Raw genomic sequence first — 22,102 nt, 5'->3', positions numbered from 1 at the left:
ATTCCATTCCATTTTAGTGGGAATACATAATTTGTATAATTTTAATCATTTAAATCAATGTAGACTTGTTTTATGACCTAAAATAACGCTATGTTCTGTGAAAAGTTTCATGAGCATTTAATGGGAATTTTGATGTTATTGATGCATAGGTCTATAGATGTTAGATTGGCAAGGAAATAGAAAACATAAACTGCATTGTATGTAGAATAGAGTTAACATCTATAGAAGTACAATGTAGTTCATGTCTTCTGTTTCCTTGCTAATATTCTGTCTAGTCATTCTATTCATTACTGAAACTGGAAAATTAAACTCTAAAAGTAATACTGTTAAATATTTATTTCTTACCTTAATTCTGTCAGTTGTTTTTTGCATGTTGTGTATTCTGTTACTAGATGCGTATATATTTATAATTGTTTTATCTTCTTGGTGCATTGACTCTTTTATCTTAATAAATGTTTTGCTTTTTTTCTAAGACAATTTTTGTCTTAACATTAAATTTGCCTGATATTTGTATAGCCAATCAAGCTTTCATTTTGTTTATATAACATTTATTTTTCTATCCTTTTATGTTCAACATATTTACATCATTTCCTTTTTTTTTTTTTTTTTGAGAAGTCTTGCTCTGTCCTCCAGGTTGGAGTGGAATGGTGCAATCTCAGCTCACTGCAACCTCCGCCTCCCAGGCTCAAGCGAGTCTCCTGCCTCGGCCTCCCAAGTAGCTGAGATTATAGGCACGTGCCACCGTGTCCAGCTAATTTTTGTATTTTTAGTAGAGATGAGGTTTCACCATGTTGGTCAGGCTGATCTTGAACTCCTGACCTCATGTGATCCACCCACCTTGGCCTCCCAAAGTGCTGGGATTACAGGTGTGAGCCACCATGCCCAGCCTATTTTCATTTCTTTAAGGTCACTCTGTGTGTATGTTGTGGCACACCTTCAATGCTGAGGCAGTGCTATAGACTTAATGTTTTTGTCCCCCAAAATTTACAAGTTGAAATTGTTTCACCCAATATGATGGTATTAGAAAGTCAGGCCTTTGGTTGGTGATTAGGTCATGGGGGCAGTGCATTCCTAAATGAGATTAGTGGCCTTAGAAAAGAGACAGTAAAGAGCTCCTTCATACTTTCAGCATGTAAGGACACAGTAAGGTCATCATGGTAATATGAAGGCCATTTATGAACTAGGAATGCATTCACTAAGCCTGCTGCCACCTTGAATTTAGACGTTTCAGTTTCTACAATTGTGGAAAATAAATTTCTGTCATTTATAGCCACCCAGTCAATGGCAATTTTGTTAAAGAAGCCTAAACAAACTGTGAAAGGCAGGAAGTTTGTAATTCTGCCTTTGTTTTGAGCTAACTCAACATCTAAGGGTCAGGCTGGTGTGATTGTTTAGGGTCTTATTAGATCTTTCCTGGGCATGGAAACAGCCCTTCGTATGTACTAGTCTTTAACATGTGCAGCACCTTTCATTTTCCAGGAACGTATTAGAAGTGTTCAAAGCTACTAAATAAGCAGATTTGTTTTAATTTCAGTTTCTTATGATAGTCAGATATATTTATAAAATAGTAAAAATGTTTTATATAGTTTGTACCCCATTTTTTAGTTACTATTATATGATGAAGCCTTACCTATATGCTAAATATTTCTCTAAAGCAGGAATTTTAACTTCTGCATTACAATTATTACAGATGTTATATAATTTACTATGCTATTAAAAATTCCTACTAATGAATACAATTAATGATAGTATTATATGGAGAAGCCAAGGATTATTGCTGTGTATTGATATGTAGTTTTTGAAATTTTTATTTATTCAATTTATTCACAGCAGGCTGTGACAGATTAGTTAAAAATAAATAAATGAATAAATAAATAAATAAAACATCATCACCAAGTCAAATTTTTACCATCAAATTGTTTTAATCCTAGCTCCAAATTAAAAACAATGTAGACTCTGCCTTTTTCATAGCATATGAAAATGCAGTAAACATCTACTAGCCATAAGTAAGATAAATCGCAGACAATAAAGACTCCAAGCTACTGCTGCCCTTTAGAACTCTATGACACAAAGATTGCACCATGCTGCTGCCTGATATCACCTATACATGTGAGCCCTTCCTCTCCAATTCCTCTGTCCCCTGGGAATTTCCTAACCCTTCTAAGAGGTGAACCATGCTACAGCCTCTGTTGAGATTCCTACTGTGAGGAATTTCCCTCACATGCAAACATTTCAAGGCATTGCCCAATAAAATCTCTGTGTTCTACTGCCTATGAGTAGTCAGATCTTTTATCTTGATGTGCTCCCAAATCCCTAAAACCCCTATACATACATCATTGTGGTCATCACTGATTACATCTTTGGATTAAGTTACTCTAAATAATATAGTGTTCCCAAAGTCATTGACCTTTCTAGTAACATTCACATTTTATACATTTGCAAAAAATAAAGCATATTAATTCCAAAAATTTTGAAAAACTACAATATATCAATGATTAAAATGTATGCATTCTTAAATATGATTGGAAATTTAGATGAAAAAAATTCACACATTTCAAATGACTCAGAGAAATTTGTTTCTGGCAGTTTTTTCTCTTTATAGATATATATGTATTTTTAACTAAAATATGACATATTTTACATACACTTTGAGGGTAAAATTTCCACTTAGTATCCTGCATTTATTGTATAAATAAATATTCTACATTAATTTATAGCTATCTAGTATTTCATTGTGTGACTGCTTCATTATTTAATCAAGCCCCTAATTTCAAATATATACATCATTTCATATACTTTGTTATTTTAAAATTGTGGTCTTTTAGAATAATGTTTTTGCAAATATTCTTGATCATTTACCTCAAGAAAACTGAAAAGTTACATTGCTGAATCAAAAAAGCATGCAGTGTTTTGTTTCGTTTTTGACTTTTCATATACTTAGCACCATAAAGATGATCTCAACCTGAGCAAGATAGACAGTTAGGAAGTTTTAAGCTCTTTTTTCCCCCATGGAAACATTTAAAAAGTACCCAGAGTTGGCTAAAATAACTTTATAAGAACTCTACAAAACAGTTAAAGATGTAAAGAAACCAAGTAAATGCCCCATAAAGAAAAAGCCACATTTTTAAAAGTAGGAAATTTCGTGACATATGGATTTGCCCTTGCCCTGCCTCTCCATACGACAAAACACACTGTAGTCAGGAGGAAGCAACAGCTCCATTCCCAATGGCTACCCTTGAGAGAGTAGGAGAAGAGCAACACTTTATTTGCAATGTTCTATTCTGCCTGTGGAATGCCAGAAGGTCTTTGTTTTGTCTCACTTGGAACTCAAAAGGGGAAAGCAGCATAGTTCAGCTCTTAGGTTAGGAAAAGACACTGTAAAGAGTAAGGAGTCTTCATAAAAGCTGAAGAGGACTACAAACATTCAGATATCTCAGAGCAAGAGATTACTTGGAGATAAATACAATAAAACATATAAGGCCCCAAGAAGTAGCTGGAGTAAGCTGGTGAATTAAGACCTTGAAAAGCAGCCCTGTATAAGAGGAAGAAAATAAACATGCACACACAAAAATACACATACATTAGGCAAGATGCATGACCAGGTAAAACCTGAGAATTCCAGAAATCTTCACCCTGGGCTAATCCCAAGGATTAGAATAGGCCCTGATAATTACTGAAGGGCTTCCCCAGAAATAAGCCAGTCTATAAATACTAAGAGAAGGCTCTTTTTTTTTTTTTTTTTCAAATGCCCAATTTTCCAAGAAAACGAAGCAAGAAAATTTTTAAAACAGAAAAATGTGGTCCATTCAAAGAAAGAAAATTAAGTGGTAGAAATTGTCCATGGGAAAACAAAGGCATTTGTTATACAAGGCAAAGACGTGAAAACTGTCTTAAATATGTGCAAAGTGCTTAAGGTAAACATGGACAGAGAACCAAAGAAAGCTCAACAGAAAAATGACACGTGAATAAAAATGAGAGTATCAACAAATAAATAAAGGTGAAAAGTACAATAATTTAATTAAAAACATATCACTAGGCCGGGTGCGTGGCTCACGCCTGTAATCCCAGCACTTTGGGAGGCCGAGGCGGGCGTATCACAAGGTCAGGAGATCGAGACCACGGTGAAACTCCGTCTCTACTAAAAATACAAAAAATTAGCCGGGCGCGGTGGTGGGTGCCTGTAGTCCCAGCTACTCGGGAGGCCGAGGCAGGAGAATGGCGTGAACCTGGGAGGTGGAGCTTGCAGTGAGCCAAGATCGCGCCACTGCACTCCAGCCTGAGCGACAGAGCGAGACTCCGTCTCAAAAAAAAAAAAAAAAAAAAAAAAAAAAAAAAAAAAAAAAAAAAAAAAAAAAAAAAAAAGCATATCACTAGAGGGGTTCAAGAGCTGACTGAACCAAACAGAGGAAGATACAGCAAAGTTGAAGATAGGATATTTCAAACTATTGAGTCTGGGGAGCAGAAAAAAAAAAAAAAAGGAAATGTTAGCAGAGCCTAAAGGATTTGTGAGATATCATCAAACAGATGAATAGACACATTACAGGGGTTTTAGTGAGAAAATGGCAAAAAATATTATTTGAAAAATAATGGCCATAAAATTTTCTAAATCTTTAGAAAAAGGTGTGGATATACAAATCCAAGGTGCGTGATGAGCTTTAGGTAGGATATACCCCAAGAGACCCACAATGAGACATATAATCAAACACCCAAAAGCCAAAAAACAGAGAAAATCTTGATGAACAGTAAGAGAGAAGTGACTCAAGTACAGTAGTCTCCCATTATCTGTGGGGGATATATTCCAACACCCACAGTACACACCTGAAACCATGGATAGTACCATACCCAATGTATACTTTGAGTTTTCCTGTACACACATACCTATGATAAAGTTTAAGTTATAAATTAAGCACAGTAAGACACCTGTTTTTGCAGATGTTTGGCTTCTCTTTGGCATATTCTAAACTTCCAGTGTCACTACTCTTGTGCTTTGAGGTATTAAGTAAATTAAGGGTTACTTGAGCACAAGGACTGCAATGACATGACAGTCAATCCGATAACTGAGATGGCCAAAAAGTGACTAATGAATGGGTAGTGTATATAGCATGGATAATTTGGAAACAGGAGTAGTTCACCTCCAGGGTGAGATTTCATCACACTACACAGAATGTCACACAATTCAAAACTTATAAATTGCTTGTTTCTGAAATTTTATATTTAATAATTTTTTACCGTAGTTGACAATGGGTAACAGAAACAATGGAAAGTGAAAATGCAGACAAAGGAAGCCTACTGCACAGGAATTCCTAGCGAGATTACCAGTAGATTCTTCAGTGACGACCTTAGAGGCCAGAAGTACTGGGATGATAATTTAAAATGCTAAAAGAAGAAAACTGTAAATCAAGAATTCTATATCTAACAAACTAGAAAACTGTAAATCAAGAATACTATATATAGCAAAACATTGGATAGACATCAAGGGTCTTTAAAAAATGAGGGAGAAATTAAAACATTTCCAGATGAATAAAAGTTCAGAATATTCATTACCTCTAGAGCTTCCTTATTAAAAAAAAATGTTAAATTAGGTTCTTCAAGTTGAAATGAAAGGACATTAGACAAACACACAGCCATAGGAAAACATAAATATCTGTAGGAAAAGCAAATACATCGACAAATATAAAAATATTATTGTGACCGGGCGCAGTGGCTCACGCCTATAATCCCAACGCTTTGGGAGGCCGAGGCAGGCAGATCATGAGGTCAAGAGATTGAGACCAGCCTGGTTAACACAGTGAAACCCCATCTCTACTAAAAATACAAAAAAAATAGCGGGGTGTGGTAGAGGCGCCTGTAGTCCCAGCTACTGGGGAGGCTGAGCCAGGAGAATGGAGTGAACCCGGGAGGCAGAGGTTGCAGTGAGCCGAGATTGCGCCACTGCACTCCAGCCTGGGTGACAGAGCGAGGAGATTCTGTCTCAAAAAAAAAAAAAAAGTATATATATATATATATATATATATATATATGATTGTAAATTTTGTTAATAACTTTGCTTTTCCTTTACCACAGGATTTCTGACAAATGCAGAAAAGACAAATAAAGAAAATCAAAGAAAAGTGCAGAAAAATTCATTGTAAATGTATTCTAAATTGCACAAAATGTATAAAGGTGTTATTTGTAAATTAACATAAAGTGAGGGTGGTGAGCTGTAAAAAATAGAGTTTTGTATACCCTTGAAGTTAGACTGTATCAATTAAAAATAGATGGTTTTTAACTTTAAGATGTTATATACAATCCACATAGTATCCACAAATAAAATACCTATAGAATATACTCAGAAGGAATGAGAAGGGTATAAAAATTTGTCACTATGAAAAATTAACTAAAAGTAAAGGAAGGCAGTCATGGAGCCAATGAGGAGAAAAAACTGTACAGAAAACAAATAACAAAATGGCAAACGTAAGTCCATTTCTGAATTGTAGAAGATTTCCATCTGAAAGGCAGAGAAAATATTTACAGTTGCAAGTTTTCTAAAGTAAATTCCCTAAGGAAAGGTAAGTCAGGGGTTTACAGTCAGGTTTTGGCTGGAACAAAGACTAAATTATTTTGGTAGTATTGAGATTTCTCAGGTAGGCATTTTTAAGCGGCTACGGTCATCCTAGTAACATAGTCATGATAGAATTTGATCAACTCTCTTAATGTGTATGTGTGCTGAGGGGCTTGGGTGGAGTCCTTGGTATCATGTTGTTGTTATTTACTTTTTTTATATTAATGTTTGTGTGTATGTGTGTTTATTAAACTTTACTTTTAGAACAGCTGTAGGTTTGCTGCAGAATTGAGTGGAAGGTACCGCGATTTTCTATACAACCTCTGCCCTACACATGCATATCTTCCTGATTATCAACATTCCCCACCAGAATGGTACATATGTTAAAATCAAGGAACCAACATTGACAAGTCATTCTCCTCCAAAGTCCATAGTTTATTTTACAGTTCACTCTTGGTGATGTACATTACATGGATTTAGACAAATATGTAATGATGTGGATCCACTATTATAACACCATAAACAGTAGCTCTACTGACTTAAATAATCCCCTGTCCTCTCCCTAGTAATCCCTCCTTTCTCAAACCCCTGACAGTGACTGATTTTTTACTGCCTTTGTAGTTTTACCTTTTCCAGAATGCCGTATATTTGGAGTCATACACTATGTAGCCTTTTCAATATGGCTTCTCTTAGTGATATCCTTTTAAGGTTCCTTCATGTCTTCTCATGACCTGAATAAATTATTTATATTCAGCACTGAATAATATTTTATTTTCTGGATGTACTACAGTACATGTATCCATAATTCACCTACTAAAGGGCATCTTGGTTGCTTCTGAGTTTTGGCAATTATAAATAAAATTGCTACTGAAAACGTCCCACAGATTTTTGTGTTAACACGTTTTCAACTTCTGTGAATAAATAACAAGGAGCATTATTGCTGGACAATATGGAAGGGATTTATTTATTTATTTATTTTTTGAGACAAAGTCTTGCTCTGCTGCTCAGGCTGGAGTGCAGTAGTGCAATCTAGGTTCACCGCAACCTCTGCCTTCCGGGTTCAAGCAATTCTCCCGCCTCAGCCTCCCTAGTGGCTGGGATTACAGGTGCATGCCACCACGCCAGGCTAATTGTTATATTTTTGTCATTTTGTAGAGACAAAATGGGTTTTTGTCATTTGGGTTTTTGTCATTTTGGCCAGGCTGGTCTCAAACTCCTGACCTCAGGTGATCTCCCATCTTGGCCTCCCAAAGTGCTGGGATTACAGGCATGAGCCCCCGCACCCAGCCGATTTGTTTAGTTTTGTAAGAAACCACCAAGCTGTCTTCCAAAGTGGCTGTATCATTTTGCATTCCCACCAACAATGCATGAAAGTTTCTGTTGCTATACATCCTTATGAGCATTTGGTGTCAGTGTTCTCGATGTTGGTCATTCTAATGGGTGTGTGGTGTTATCGCATTTTTGTTTTAATTTGCATTTTCTTGACACATATGAGATCGAGAATCTTTTCATATGCTTATTTTTTATCTGTGTATCTTCTTTGGTGACCTATCTGTTAAGGTTGTTGTTCCATTTTTTAATTTGGTCTTTTGTTTCCCATTCTTGAGTTTTAAGAGTTCTTCATCTGTATTGGATAACAGTCCCTTATCAGATATGTCTTTTTTTTTTTTTTTTTTGCAAATATTTCTCCTAGTCTGTGGCATGTCTTTTTATTCTATTGACAGTGCCTTTAGCAGAGAGGAGCTTTTAATTTTACAAAAAAGTTGGAAGAATAGTATAAAGAACTGTCATGAGCCCTTTATCCAGATTCGTGATAGTTAAAACTATTTTGTCCAATTCGCTTTATCGTTCTCTCTCTCTCACTTCCAGAATCTTTGAGAGTAAGTGGCAATCCTCATGCCCTTTTACTCCTGAAAAACTCAGCATGTATTTATTAAGAAAAGGAAACAGATAACCACAGTAAAATTATTTCATTCTGGAAATTTAATATTCATATAAAATCTAATCACAACCCATGTTGTGTTTATTTTATTATATAATTAATATATTTTTTTGATTATATAATTAATTTATTATTTATTATGAAATGAAAAAATTCATATAAGGCAAGAATGAGCCAGAGGTGATGTGTTCATTTTGTGCATTTTACCAAGATGAATGTGAATGTTGGTTTATATCAATGTTGGTGGCATTAACTTTGATCACCTAGCTAAGCAGTCCTACAAGATTTCTCCATTATAAAGATACTATGGTTTTGATTGTAAATAATAAGTAATACTTGGGAGATACTGAGAGACTATTTAAATATATTTTTCTACATGAATCCCTCCACCCACTAGTGCTGACATTTATTTATAATTTTCTAACCATGTTATTCTTTCTGCATTTATTGGTTGTCATTAAATATAAGGAATATCTTCTCATCCCTCCTTCATATTTATGTATTTAATTATTTATATCAGTTTGAACTCATGGATTCTATAATATTCACAAAATTATAATCTATTAATATAATTATGTATTTATTTTTCTATTTTTTAGTCGTTTAAACTTTTTTTGTTTTTTTTATTTTTAAAAATTTATTTTAGAGATCGGGTGTCACTATATTGACCAGGCTGGTCTCAAACTCCTGGCCTCAAGCATCTTCCCACCTTGGCCTTCCAAAGTGCTGAGATTACAGGCTTGAGCCGTAATTCCCAGCCTACAATAATGAAATTTGATATAATATCACCTTGGTTTCGACCAGTGGGGATTCATTCAAACCGTTTTCTGTGTCTCTTTGACATATCCCTATCATTCTTCAAGTAGTCTCTAAACTTCTAGCACAAGTTTTTCCACGTCCATCGTGTACTTTTTTGCTCCAGACCTGTAATTGGCTGTTTCTCCAAGGAGCTCTGGAATCTTTTATTGGGTAATGGTATTCGTAAATGAAAATCTAATTGCTAGTCCTGCTCATTCCTACTGGGGAGTCATTGATATTAGCTCTTCTCAGTAGAAAATTATACTAACATGTCCAATAAAAATCTGATATTACAGGATTGATGGATGCGTTCTAGCTCAAATTGTTTTTTTCACTATTTATTATTTTCAACTCTAAAAGTGAGAATGCTGAATCTATACTGAATATATTTACTTATTTGCTCAAGCCTAGATTACACAGGAAATAGTTTCAGAAACACTAATCCATAATATTGTTAAAATAAAATTTAATAAAACATGTTCAATGTTTGTTTGCAGTTATTATTTTGTGAAGAAAATCCCTATAGAAGAAAATACAAAGGCATTAATTGTACAATTCAATAAATTTTGATACATATGTGTACCTGTGTAAGTATCACCCTAATTAGGATATAGGATAGTTCCACTACACCCAGAATTCTTTTAGGTCTTCATCCTGTAAATTTCTACCCCATGACAGGCAAAGAATATTCTGAATTTGTCACCTAACTATCCATGCCTGTTCTTGTACCTAGATTATTTTAGCTATATCTCTTTGGATTATTTTTATAATGATTGCTAGTGATTACAATATATATTCTTAATTTATAATCAGGCAAAGTGTTCTTAGAGCTAGTATTTTACCACTTTACAGAAAATATAAAAATTTAGAATAGTATGATTACATTTACCTGCACAACTTTGTTGCTATTGTTGTCATATAGTTCACATCTTTAGGTATCAGAAAATCTACTATACATTTTTTGTTTTGCTGTAAACAATTTGTTTAAATAAATTAAAATTGAGAAAAAAATATATTTATATTTGCCTATGCACTTACTTTTTGTGTCACACTTCAGTCCTTTGTGTAGATATGATATGTAATCTGGTGATGCTTCATTCTGAAGAAGTTTCTGTAATGTTACTTTAAGTGAAAGTTGGATAGTAATAAATTCTTCATTTTAGTTTATGCAAAAATGTATTTTTCCTTAATATTTTAGGGATATTTTCACTAGTTATAGAATTAGGGATTGATCTCTTTTTTTTGTCTTCAGCATTTTAAAAGTAGTGTTCCATTGTGGTGTTTGTGTGTGTGTACTTGATTATTTATTTATGATGAGAAGGAAGTCATTATTTCTATCACTATTTCTCTCAAGGTAATGATTATGAACTCTGCCTGCTTTCAAGATTCACAATTTATTTTTCTTTTCGCTAGTTTGAGTATGATTTGCTGATGTTATGGTTTGATTCCATGATGACTGAAATTCACCGAAATTCCTGGGTCTCTATGTCAATGTTTTGAACTAAATCTAGAAAAAAACAAAAAATGTTAAATTTTTTCACCTCTCTTTTTGGGGGATTCCATTCCTTCTTTTTGATTAACTTCATTACTGGTGAAAGTGCAATTTTGTGTCTTTCAAGAAGAGTATATTCATGGGTTAGTTTTCTAGGAATTTATCATATTAGAATATGTTAGTTGTGTTTATACCTGAAAAAAAATCTACTTTTGCATAAAATTCTTGTTCACTTTTTTTTCCTTAATACTCTACAGAAAGGTAAATATTTGTCATTGAGGACATATGATGAAATAGGTATGATGAAATAGCATGGTGAAATAGGTAAGTAACTTTCAAACCCTAAACCATAATTACCAGCTCTTGATGTTAGCAATGCTGCTGTTAATGGGAGTGAGTTTGGCACATAAATGATGTAAAGGTAGAAAAACATACGGCTGTTTCTTTTCTGCTTTTTTTTTTTTTTTTTTTAAATCAAGTAAGGTTGTACTGAAGTGTGATGTCAATTCCCTCATATCCCATGTTTTTAGGTTATATAGTTTTCTCCTGTTTTATTTTTAAAAACTTAAATTTTCCTTTGTAATCTGAACACATTTGCAGTTGCGTGTAGGTGTGGGTGTCACCTTATTCAGTATGTAGCCCATCAGTCTGCATACAAATGAATTTTTTCAACATTGGGAAAAATGTTGAAAATATATACAAATGTGTACATATACGGTTGAATATTTATTTACAATTGTTTTGATTTGTTGTAATTCCTTTTTAAAAATAATTTCAAGTTTTCTTTCTAATTCAGGGGATACATGTGCAGGTTTGTTACCTGGGTATGTTGTGTGACCCTGAGATGTGAGGTATGAATGATCCCATCGCCCAAGTACTAAGTAGGTAGCTTTTCAGACCTTGGCCCACTTCCTCTCTTCCTGCTTTTAGAGTCCCCTGTGTCTACAGCTCCCATATTTATGTCTCTTTGTTCCCAATGATAAGGTATCACTTATAAGTGAGGACGTGTGGTATGATTTTCTGTTCCTGTATTAATTCACTTAGGATAATGGCCTCCAGCTACATCCATGTTCATGCAAATGACATGATTTGGTTATTTTTAATGGTTTTGTACTATTCAATGGCGTCTATATACCACATTTTTTATCCAATCCATCACTGATGGGCACTTGTGCTTTTACTCCATGTCTTCGCTATTGTGAATAGCATTGCAATGAACATGTGAGTACGTGTTTCTTTTTGGTAGACTATCCTTTCCTTTGGGTGTATACCCAGTAATGACATTGCTGGCTTGAATGCTAGTTCTGCTTTGAGTTCTTTGTGAAATTTCACAACTTCTTTCCACAGTGGCTGAACTAATTTACATTCTCTTCAACAGTGCATAAGTGCTCCCAATTCTCTGCAACCTTGCCAGTATCGGTTATTTTTTTTTTTTTCACTTTTTAATAATAGTCATTCTGACTGGTGTGAGATGGTATCTTATTGTGGTTTTGACTTGCATTTCTCTGATAATTAGGGATATGGAGGATTTTTCACATGTTTGTTGACTGCTTGTATGTCTTCTTTTGAAAGGTGGCAGTTCATATCCTTTGCCCTTTTTAATGGGGCTGTTTATGCATGTTAAATTGTTTAAGTTCATTATAGATTCTGAATAATAGATTTTTTTCTGATTAGTATTTTGTGAATATTTTCTCCTCTTCAATAGGTCGTATTTTTACTCTGTTGTTACTTTATTTTGCTGTGCAGAAGTTCCTTAGTTTAATTAGATTCCACTTGTTCATTTTTGTTTTTGCTGCAGTTGCTTTTGAGAAATTAGTCCTAAGTTATTTGCCAGGAACAATGTACAAACTGGAAACTAGGAAACTAAGTTTTCTTCCAGGATTGTTATAGCTTGAGAGCTTGCATTTGAATCTTTCATCGATCTTGAGTTAATTTTTGTAAGTGCTGAAATGCAGGGTCTAGTGTTATTCTTCTGCATATGGCTAACCAGTAACCCAAGCCCTCTTTGTTAAATAGGGAGTCCTTTCCCCATTGCTTGTTTTTGTCAACTTTCTTGAAGATCAGATGGCTGTAGGTGTGCAGCTTTACCTGGGTTCTCTCTTACATTCCACTGGTTTATGTGTCTGTTTTTGTGCCAGTATTGTGCTATTTTTTAAACTATAACCTTATAATATAGTGTGAAGTCAGATACTGTGACTGCAGCAATAACACATTCAGACCAGGTCCATGTCACCAAGTTGGTAACCCAGGAGAAACCACGGTTGCAGCAGCTTTCCTCCCACCCCAGACTTTTATGAGCTAGATGCCATTGCAGGGAGTGTTTGCCCACCTTCTACTTCCCAATATCTGGATTGCCCTTCACTGTTACATTGGATTCCCATTTTCCTGTTGAATGAAATCTCAAAGAGTTGATAATTATGCACTATTTTGCTATTTCCAAGTGGCAGGGGCATGCCCAAAGCCTCTAATCCACCATTGTTTTATTAGGAATTCTGGGCTGTTTTTTTCTTTGCTTTCTTTCTTTCAGAAGTTTTTGTTTTTGTTTTTCCTTAATCAGATGGCTCCATCACAATTTCTGAAATGAAGTGATAGACAAATGAAAAGTCTTCCAATTTGAGCCAGGTGTCTGTTGTTTAAGCACTTGCTAGCTCTTGGCAGCTCGTGCTAGTTTTCCTGTGTTCTCTGGAGGGAAGACCAGAAGGTGATGCTGGGGATCAGTCCCCGGTACTCTCCTTATGTGGACTATTGTGAGGCACATACATACACTCACTGTCTCTGCTCTTAGAAGGGCAGCCTTCAAAACAAAAGGGATGAGTGTGGGGGACATGTGTGTGGGAGATTCCATGGCCACTGGCTGGTCCAACCTCATCACATCTCAACCTGACAAAACACACCCCTTTGGGGAACTTAGAATCCTCTCAGCTGAGCACCACCTTGGAGGTTTTTCTGGGATGCAGCCTCAAGTTGGTACTGTTAACTGCTGCTGCTGCCATTACTGCTGCAAAAGGATAAGGTGGGATAACTACAATTCTTAAGTTGAATATCCATTTTCTTGATCTGCGTAGAAACTACTCACTCTTTTAATTTTTATTTTTTGGCAGCTTAAGGACTTTTATCTTACATTTATGACTTACTTTTTCTTTTTCATGGAGGGCATGTTTTCCAATGTCTCATTGGTAATACCAATCAGATTTATTTTTAGTCATTATCCTTCTATGAATGAAATAATTCCAGGAGGATGTGTTAACCAAGACTTCAGAAGCAGGTTCATTTCCCTAGGCCCACTATATGTTTCAAAGAATCCTTGTAAGACCTTTTTGTTCCTGTTAAAGTATCTTGGAATCATAAGAGATATGTATGCAGTGTTTTCCATGAGATAATGTCGTTTGAATTGGCCCAAGTAATGCCATATAATTTCAATAGAAGTGGAAAACCAGAATTTTTCATTCAGTGAGTTTCATGATTGAGAAGGAACATTTTACATGTTTTCATGGCACATTCTTTTTTCACAGATACAGTGCTTAAATACTTGACTGCTCAGTAAGAAATATGAAGAGCTACTGTGCTCACTCTTAGACACTGACTGTATTGGTATTTTTTCCCAAAACAACAGATGAACAAGGTTGATGTGACTATATTATATTTCAATTTCTAGTATGTTAAAATTATTTATCTATGACAACTGTTTAAGCATTCTATAACACTCTAATCCTAGGGAGTTTCTGAAAATATCTCAAATTTTTAGCATAAAAATGGTCCATTGGTCAGTACCTACAAACCAACAGAGAATTCTTTTTATGTCTACATACTTTTCTACACTTTCTAGTATGCAATATACTGCTACCATTATTCATTTGGATTCAAGCTGCATTAGGAATAGAGGGAGAGATAGTTGTTAGTATGGTTTCAATGTATGTGTCTCTCCAAATTTCATATGTTGAAACCTAATTCTTAAGATGATGATTTTAAGAGGTGGGTCTTTGGAAGATAATTAGGTCGTGAGGATGGAGTCCTCATGAACGGGATTTGTGCCCTTACCAAAAAGGCTTGAGGAAGCTTGCTAGCCCTCTTTGGCTCATCCACTATGTGAGGATAGAGCAAGAATGTGTCATCTATGGGGAATGGGCCCTCACCAGACATCAAATTTTCTGGAGCCTTGATCTTGTACTTTCCAGTCTTCAGCATTGTGAGAAATAAATTCCTGTCGTTTACAAATAACCAAGTGTAACATGTTTTGTCATAGAAGTCTGAACTGACAAAAGTAGTTGTATTTTCTTGAGAGTAAATAAAAAATCAGTTCTAAGGGTGAGTTGTGTTTCTGAGAATAATACTCTGAATATCCACCTGTCTGGCAAGACTGCTATTTATATTGCTCATTGTGAAGTTTATTTCAGCTCTTTTGCTCTTGTTATTGGTAAACATTCCTTTCCAACTCTACTACTAGGTAGTATATCAGCCTTGTTTAGGTTTTTGAAAAAGGAGCTATTATTTTGTATCTATTTTTGTGTCTTCTGAATATTATAAGAAAATTGAGCAAGAGGTGTGAGGATGCCATTTTAAAAACTCAGAAAATCATGATTGGATTATTGAAGAAAACACCACATATCTTAATTTTCCCCTTCTTTCTTCTATAATCACAGCATTTTTTTCCTTGAATATTCACTAGAGAATTGATAAGCACTTTAATGTTTGCATTTTATAAAATGTGCCATAAGATTTTAAGTCATTTTTTTATTTTTTGAACCATTCATACATTTGTTATATTTTATTCAGGTTAAATTGAGATTAATCCATAATATTTTAAAGGAAATACTATGCAGAAAATTAATTACAAAGGGAAAAATAATTTGAGGAAAATTTCTTACTTTGACCTAAAATTTACTTCCCTGTTATGAAACTCTATCCTAAGAAAATAATAAGTTTTGTACCAAAAGCAATTGTAACAAAAGCCAAAACTGTCAAAAATGGGGTTTAATTAAACTAAAGAGCTTCTACTCAGCAAAAGAAACTATTATCAGAGTGAAAAGACAACCTATAGAATAGGAGAACATTTTTGCAATTTATCCATCTGACAAAGGTGTAACATCCAGAATCTCCAAGGAACTTAAATTTACAAGATAAAACAAACACCCCCATCGAAAAGTGGGCAAAGGACATGAACACTACTCAAAAGAAGACATTTATGCGGTCAAAAAACATATGAACTAAAGCTCACCATCACTCAACATTAGAGAAATGCAAATCAAAATCACAATGAGATGCTATCTCACACCAGTTAGAATGGCGATCATTAAAAAGTCTAGAAACAACAAATGCTGGCAATGATGTGGAGAAATAGGAATGCTTTTACATTGTTGGTGGAAGAGTAAATTAGTTCAACTATTGTGGAAGACAGTGTGATGATTCTTCCAGGATGTAGAGCTAAAAATACCATTTGACCTAGCAAGCCCATTACTGGGTATATATCCAAAGGATTATAAATCATTCTGAGATAAAGACACATGCACACATATGTTTATTGCAGCACTGTTTACAATAGCAAGGACTTGGAACCAACCAAAATGCCCATCAATGATAGACTGGATAAGAAAATATGGCACATATACACCATGGAATACTATGCAGCCATAAAAAAGAAAGCGCTCATGTGTTTTTTGCAGGGACATGGATGAAGCTGGAAACCATCATCCTCAGCAAACTAACACAGGAACAGAAAACCAAACAATGCATGTTCTCACTCATAAGTGGGAGTTGAACAATGAGAACACATGGACACAGGGAGGGGAACATTACACACCAGGGCCTGTCGAGGGGTGGGGGGAAAGTGGAGGGAGAGCATTAGGACAAATACTTAATGCATGTGGGACTTAAAACCTTGATGACAGGTTGGTAAGTGTCGCAAACCACAATAGCACATGTATACCTGCATAACAAAACTGCATGTTCAGCACACGTATCCCAGAACTTAAAGTAAAATGAATAAATATATATATAAATAAATGAAATTGTTTAAAAATGGAAAATAGTAAATTTTCTTATCATTCAATCAAATTTTATTTAGCCCTTGATTCTGCAAATTATTCTAGGCACTATGGTGGAATCTAAGATAATACATATTAATTTTAATTCAGTTATATATAATCTTATTGATACTTGCTTTAATGTGACCTTATAGAATATATCAGATTAACTGAATTTGTGAGAGTAACCTAATCTACTTCAGGGAAATATTTGTTATCAATCTTTTATTCGTTAATTTTATAGTCCTTCACCCAGAAACCATTATGAGTAGTTACTGAATAATTTGGTGGAAATTCAAAAAGGAATATTGCATTTCTCCTGACCTGCCTAAGTTGTTCACATACTAGTGCAGAAGACAGAAGCAAACACCAAAGATTATAGTAACTTACATTAACATGAACAAATACCTGTGGGAGTAAAGAGAAGACAGTGATTAATTTCTTCTTGTCTACTATCTTGTCTACTCCTTGAGAGCAAAAACTATTTCCTGTTCAAAAAATATCACCCATGGACACGTGCCTGTCTCATTGTAACCATTCAATAAATATTTGTTTAATACATAAATAAATAAAATTTTAAAAGTAATTTGAGCCAGGCGCGGTGGCTCAAGCCTGTAATCCCAGCACTTTGGGATGCCGAGACAGGTGGATCACGAGGTCAGGAGATCGAGACCATCCTGGCTAACACGGTGAAACCCCGTCTCTACTAAAAATACAAAAAATTAGTCGGGCGTGGTGGTGCGCGCCTGTAGTCCCAGCTACTCGGGAGGCTGAGGCAGGAGAATGGCGTGAACCCGGGAGGCGGAGCTTGCAGTGAGCTGAGATCCGGCCACTGCACTCTAGCCTGGGCAACAGAGCAAGACTCCATCTCAAAAAAAAAAAAAAAAAAGTAATTTGAAATGTTTCAAACAGAAAGTTATATTTGTGTGAGTCTTAAAAGTAAGAAAAGATACTTCCAGGAGAAAAGTGGTAGAAAGAGCATTCTAGGCAGAAAGGATAACGTGAGCAAAATTATACAAATATAAAAATGAATGGTGTGACAGAGGAGAAATCATTATTTAGTTATAGCAAATAATGCCATATAGACTTAAGGCTTTTTCTAAAAAAGTTTCTTTAGGCTCAGCTGATGAGTGAAGGCATATGACAATCTAAGGAAATGGGATATTATTCTGTAGGTCATTAGAAATCACTGATGATTTTCAAGCGACAGGATGAGAACTTGTCTGAGTTCTTTGTACTAATGGAGAGGAAAACAGGAAAGAGTATGTCAAAAACCTTTGTAAATATTTTTAAAGAATTGCAAAAATAAAGATTCAAAAATTGTCTCAACACATTGTAACAAAATTTTATTCAAAGACTAAGATGTGCTGCTTTCCACACAGGTAATTTCTCTCAAAAAATTGGCATCTACTCTCTTAGACAAGCTGGGTAGTAACTAAATGATGCCATGTGTTACTGTGCTTTTTTTTAACCTCATGAACTCTTGTCATATTTTAATTCTACACCATATTATTTCTTTGTAGGAGATGCTTTGGGGATATGGACAGGTATTGTACTTATGAACTGTAGTGGCGGTTAGCAATTTTCAATTTGGTAGAATCATAACTTGTTTTGACAAACACACAAATGCTCTAGGTTTAAAGACTACTTCTTTAGGAGTATGTGAGGACTTATAGCCAATAATATTTGTCGTTATCTTACCATAAAAAATCCAGGGTTTATTACTTGATGCCTTTTATTTTTGCTGCAATCCTAGTGGCTAATATGTACATTTATGAGCTGTATTTTATCATTTGAAAGATCTTGAAACATTTTTTTCAGTAGGAAGTTGGATATTTTCCACGAGCATAAGAAAAAGCTCTAAATAATAGATTCAGAAAACTTTAAAATAAGCAGTAGACAGTTTTAAAACAAAAACTAAACAAAAACTAAAGATACAGGAGTGAGGATGATTCTAATGACCCAATAATGCTCCTGCCTCCACTGCTGTCATTATAGCACAAAAAAATCGGCTTTAAATTCTTTCTGTAGCTGAGAATGTACATGTAGTTTTAAGTTGCCCTTTCATGACAGCTGCTTTGCAATATATATATATTTCAGAAAAATGTATTTTAAAAAGCATGCTATTGTAACATTTCTATGTATACTTCCCAACTGCCCTTCACATCTGTTGTTGTCCAAAGGTGGTGTATGTCTCCTCGGTATAATAATTTTCAGGTCCATAGTCATGCAAAATTAAATATGTACACTTGAAAGATAAGTTGTATGAGTAACCCAAAATACGATTTTGTTGACTTTAAGAATTATTTTATTTGGTTTATGAATTTATATTCATTTATGTAATCTTTAAGTGCTTTAAGATACTACACATGTGATACCAAAAAAAAATCATTAGTCAAGGCCAAAGTAATTGTTAGCAGTATTTAATGCATGCAAGACATCGGATTTTGGTCACTGATATAATCATTTATGAGTAACCTATCACAATTTGTAAGGACAGAGGTGACCTTTTCCTTGTAAGCAAAGGGCACATTTTACAGCTTTCTGAACATGTCTTATCTACTTAAGAAGTTTGAGAAAATATAAGATTTGGTGACATTTAATTTTATTCTAGTTCATTGCCATTAACTTCCTGATGCTGACTTTTAGATAGTCATATATGGTCCTTTGTTAAGACAAAAAATAAAAACTCTCTATGTCACTGAAACTTGTTAAAGTATGAAGAAAATAAGAAAAGGATTGTAGAGTTTAATAAATGCTTGTGATTATTAATACTGAGTGTCAACTTGATTGGATTGAAGGATACAAAGTATTGATCCTGGGTGTGTTTGTGAGGGTGTGGCCAAAAGAGATTAACATTCGAGTCAGTGGGCTCCACATACTTAAATTCACATGAACAGTAAAAAGATTACAAAATAGAAAATGTTTCTGATTCTGAGCTTTTTTCCAATGTTGCAATTTAATCCAGAATACAATTCCATTCCCGACTATGCCACACCTTTTAATATACTCAGTGTCTGGCCCTGAATCCTGTGGATCAATTCAGCTATGAATTTAACAAACTATGGAAGCTTTCTATGAGCATATGTTCAACCATGCATTTGCTATCCTCCTCTCCACAGTGTGTAATGGATTTGGACATAAAATTTAAGGTATTTCACAGGCTGCTTGCTATGTATGGAAAATCAGAGTTCAGAATGAGGTTTCCATTCCAGTTAATTTAATGTTTGAAGCGTGTGTGTGTGTCAGCTATGAGAGATGGGTAGTTACATTGTGTGTGCAATAAAAGAATCAAATCTTCCTTACACCTCCCCCTATGCTTAGCCTTCCTTGAATGTGTTCATTAAATTGATAAATGACTTCCAACAAAGAACATTAGAAATACTTCAGACATTGGAGAATAAAAACAGAATGAGAAAAACTGAAATTGAAGTTAGAATATAATAGAGAATATTCTATTACAAACCTGAGTCTTAGTAATTGTTATTTTGATACTGCAATTTTTTTTCACTATTGGCTATGTTTATATTTCAAATATTATTTTTTTAAATCAGACCCTTGTACTAATCACAAATGTGAATGCAAAATATCTGAGACATGTCTGTCAATTTAGAAATTTTTTTTTGCCAAGTTTAAGGACAGGCCTGTGACAAAGTCTCAGGAATCCCTGAGACATGTGCCCAAGGTGGTCAGGGGTACAGTTTGTTTTTATACATTTTAGGGAAACATGAAACATCAATCAATATGTGTAAGATGTACATTAAGTGGTCTGGTAAGGTGGGATAACTCCAAGCAGGAGCTTCCAGGTTAGAAGTAGATAAGGGAAAAAAGGTTGAATTCCTTTGAATCATTGATCAGCCTTCCACTGAATACACAATTCAGTCTGGCTCACTGAATGTGCATTTTTACATAAATAATAGGAAAGAGGGAGTGTGGGGGTCCATCCCACAGACCTTAACCCAACAATGGATGAATAATGTACACTGACACAGATATTATGCTTGTCAGTCTGGCTGAGGGTCTGGGCCGCTTACAGACTCCCAGGAGAGTGTTGTAAAGAGTTGGGACCATGGCCCCAACTTGCTGGCCTTTCTGGTATTTATTCAGCCCACATTAAATGACAAAAGTCTCAAGTAAACACCACTAGAAGGTAATTACTGATGCTGACCCCCCAAGTAGAGAGCAGTGGATGGTCAAAGGTTAGTCTTAGGATCACATGAGTAAACATGCTATTTAGATAGACTCCTCTACATTCCTATGTTAATTACCCTTGCTATAGCTCGAAGAAGATTAGGCTGCCTTCAGTCATAACTGTATCCTGAAGCTTTTTCTAAAACCTTCTAGCCCTCCAAGAAGGTTTATTTTACAATTTTTCCCAACATCCTGACTGAATCCCTACATCTTCCCCTTTTCTGTATTCTGCATCAGGTCTTATTGATCGGAGAGCACAGATGTATGCAGCAACAGGTTTGTCAGGCGTGGTGGTCATTGCTCTTATTCTGGCTTTGCATCCTAGAATTAGTAAATAAAATAAGACAATCATGAGTATAATTAGCAACATTCTTTTCCAGTCAAAGTGTGACCCCAGGAATTGGGGTCTAACCAGGAGAGATGATCTCACACACCTTTCCATATGGCTGTTTGTTGGGTGTTTAGATCTACAGTGTGAAGGGATTCTAAAATTTTAGTTTTAAGTTGCTTTATGTCTGCTGTTAAATTATCATGAAAGGTTCCCCAGGGGTGTTGTTTCACCTCATCCCAACTATGTATTGATTGATTCCATGGTAGAGAAGTGACACAGATATGTTTATACTCCCAGTCGCAGTCTAATTGCTGTTGGAATGCCAGGGCATCTTATTGCTGCCCCACATATTCCAAAGCAGCCTCGAGGGCTTGCAGACGTGCAAGAATTTTTTGATCTATACCCTGCTGTAAGAGAAGTTAATTAGACACATTTTGGCCAGAGTATATACAAAGGCAGCTGTTTGTACTGACTCAGTAACAGATGCCACAGCAATGCTAACAGTTGCCAGGATGACTACAGCTGAGACTATAAAGACTGTAGACTCTAAAGACTCTAAAGGCCATAAGTGTAACTATGAATCTTTTGTGTCTGACCTGGTACAGGGCACATTCTAAGGTGGCAAGGGCAGAGGAACCTTGCCAATCATGTGTCAAATTGACTAGTAGGAATGCCTCAGATTGTCTCCTTAATACCATGGCACTAGTAACATTTAGATCAGATATATTGTAATTAGTGATACATAAGACAAACCAAGCCTTTCCCTGCACTTGGGTCACAAATGCAG

This window comes from Rhinopithecus roxellana, chromosome 7 (assembly GCF_007565055.1).
Source record: "Rhinopithecus roxellana isolate Shanxi Qingling chromosome 7, ASM756505v1, whole genome shotgun sequence".
NCBI lineage: Eukaryota > Metazoa > Chordata > Mammalia > Primates > Cercopithecidae > Rhinopithecus > Rhinopithecus roxellana.
This window is presented reverse-complemented; position numbering follows the sequence as displayed.